Source organism: Fulmarus glacialis, unplaced genomic scaffold (genome assembly GCF_000690835.1).
Source record: "Fulmarus glacialis isolate BGI_N327 unplaced genomic scaffold, ASM69083v1 scaffold9448, whole genome shotgun sequence".
Classification (NCBI taxonomy): domain Eukaryota; kingdom Metazoa; phylum Chordata; class Aves; order Procellariiformes; family Procellariidae; genus Fulmarus; species Fulmarus glacialis.
Genome location: NW_009227569.1, coordinates 46,845 through 50,190, shown reverse-complemented (window position 1 = coordinate 50,190; position 3,346 = coordinate 46,845).

Here is a 3,346-nt window from a genome sequence, read left to right as displayed (position 1 = left end):
ATGAATTGAAGGGATAAAGGCATTGACTTTTAACAGTACTGATGGCTTGGGGAAGTGTGGGAGTTTAAATGATATATACTTTTGGTAAGAAGTACATCATCATCATTCATTTCATCAGCTGCAGGAAAAATGAAAAATTTCAGAGAAACCCAACATAGATGATAGTTTAATGGTCTAGTAGGATGTGTACTACAAGAGACTGAAAACACAAGGATTATTTAAACATGGAATGATGAATATGACCTTGTCTTACTCAGGAAAAGTCAGTACAGCTGCATCCTGATGCCAAATGTAAATAAGAGCAAGGCAAGATATGCAGTGAATGATTGGGATTTGCTTCTCTGTATCCAGCAGTGGAAAGTAAAGCACAGCAGGGTCTTTAGACAGTGAGGAGTCTCTGACCCTTTCCTAAAATTCTTTTCTCCTTATGACAGTTTTGGATGCACAAAGATTAATGGATAGTTTTGTGTGGTGCTCTTCCTACTGTTTAATGTCAATAGTATAGTTATAGCTTTTATAATAAATCTGGCTATTTCTGAAGTAACGGCAAATGTTTATCAAAGGAAATTCATATGCATTTACTTGACTGACACGCTTCTTTCTTTTTTTTCTTTTTTTCTTTTTTTTTCCTCCTCTTATTCCTTATACTATATATGTCCACAGGATTTAGTTTGTTGATTAAAAGTTAGGGCAGGGTTTTGTGCAGGTGATTGGAGCTATTAAAATGGACATTTTGCAACTTTAATATATAGGGAACAATTAGAACCAATCTGATACAGTATCTCATCAAAGAAGTAGAGGAAAAATCTTAAAAACTCAGCTCAGTTTCCCTCCTCCCCTATATCTGTGATACATACATAATAGAGCACAACCCACATTTGTTTAAACAGAGACACAAAAAAGTCTGAACTTCAAGGAAGCTTAAAAGATGTACTAGAGATACTCCCAGGGAAAGAAAACTTCAGAGGAGCTAATGCTCATTTATGCTAAAAGCCACAAAATGCCCAGCTTTACAGCTTCGTTGATGCTTTTCCATCAGCAGGAGGGTGTAACTGAGAGGTACATCCACAGATTTCAAAAACACTGATTATCAAGTCTGATCTCTTCATGACTCCATTCACATCACATTCTTCAGTATATCCAATACTCTGGCTGAATAACAACTTTTTTTTTTTTTTAAGGAAGGCCTTTAATTTTGGAAGATCCAAAGTGGAAGAGTGACATTAGCATCTCCAGTGACTGGACAGCTCTACTAGCAGACAAAATATATGCTGACTCTAGAGAGGGAGAAGAATGGGATTTGAATGAAAAACTACTTAAGAGTGAGATTTGTTTGTGAAATAAATGAACTGTTTGGATTCTGTCCATCACTTCCCCAATGTCTTTCATAGAATCACAGAATCACAGAATCATTAAGGTTGGAAAAGACCTCTAAGATCACCGAGTCCAACCATCAACTCACCACCACCATGCCCTCTAAACCATGTCCCTAAAATTCGTGGTGATCTCCAGCATAGTATAGCATAAGGATCGGTTACTGTTCCTATCCTGGATGAGTCTACTCTCATTAGTACTTGAAAACAATCCTCAGGTTCATAGTTACCTGAAATCAACCTGGGGATTTCATAGGCAATATCATCTGTGATATAGACTGAAACAGGGTGATTAGATATATGTAAAACGTTCCCTGTAAACCTGTGATTTCTACAGAGTGCCTGAGCAGTACATAGAAAAAAAACAGCTTTACCTCTGATGTATTGAGGACTTCTCCCCTGGTAGGAGATATCACCAATGAATCATATGTCCATATTAAACCAGGGCTAAATAAGATTAAAGCTTCCAGAGAGAAGGATGCAGGCAGGGAGAAGTCCATCCACTTACTGGCCTCTCTCATCAGTTAAAAGCATTGAGAATTAAGAGCTGCCTTTAAGTGTCCTGACCTGGAGGAGAGCTCGCTCAAGAGCAGAGGTTCCCCACTGCCATCTCCACAGTGGCTTTTCTAACAAGTTCTTTCCCCATCACGAGTACAATTAAATGTCCCCTGTTTTTCTCTTATTTAATTATTTATGAAAAAGAGTGAACTGAAAAGCAGGAAGGCCAGTGAGTGCAGAATCAAATTCAAAGCATTTTTAATATAATAAGGGCACCAAGAATGTGAGCCTTTTTAGGAAGGAGGAAAGCAGAAGGAGATAACTTAGATGAATTTGAACATCGTAAGAAACCCTAATGGGAGAAAAAAAGAATCAGAAAGTTCATCAAGGAATATGCCCAGGTATGAGAGAGCAAGCAATTTCTTGGGGGTCTAATGTCAGAGCACCAACTCAGCAGGGTTTTGAGAGATCTCTGAATCAGACAAGAGACATAATCATTGTCGTTTGAGAGACAAGTGTTCCAAAGAGCCTTGAGTAGAAGAGATTTAGATACTCACAAGAGATGCACACAGAAATCCTGCCACCAGCAACAGCTTCAAGGCAGGATATTTCCTAATCAAAATGTTCAAATAATGCCATAAGCTAAGATATGTGAGGGAACAGAGTGATAGGCAGCACAGAGCCGAAGATTAATGATGAGTCTCTAACCACCTAATTGCAGCTGCATATCTGAGTGCAGCAAATCACACCAAATACAGTGAATGTAATCAAATGTACTTCCTGGGCCTTAATGTGCAGGGAAAATATCTCTCCAGCGCTCTTGTACATGCCCGGTTCCCGGATGAATCAAAGTCGAATGCCCTTTTCACACTACTGTCGCTCAAGACCCAGTCAAAGATGCTGCCTATATGAGGGTAATTATTCACAGAATAGCAAAGTCCGTTCACCTGAAATGCTCCCACACTGAGAATTATTTGTGCTCTTGTCGCTGTGGCTGATCCCTGGCAGAGGTCCGTGGCTGCAGTGTTATGCAGAATCAGAAGCTGCAATGTTAGCTTTTTTCAGTGTAAGTTTTTCCTGCCCTGCCTCTGCACTGTTTTCTCCAGCAATCTGATCACTACCATGAATCCACCTCTCCACCTGTGCCACCAAACCACAAGAAATAAACGGTCCTGGAAATAACCTGACCTCTATAAATGCTGCCCCTATGCGGGAGGAGTGAATGGCAGCATTGACATTGCTCTGGGGAGAGAGCAAAGCTCACGCATTCTGACTGCTGAGCCATACACACTGTAGCAAATTAAACTTGACATGGGCTGCTATAAATCCAGCCTGCAGTTCTTGTATCAGGGCATTCAGCTGGGCAATAGGAGAGCTGGATCCGGAGCTGCTCTTCAGCAATATATGGCTTCCTGGGGACCTGGTAGCCCACCTGGAGAAGGAGGAAGGCAGAGCAGGTGCTGCACAGTCAAAGT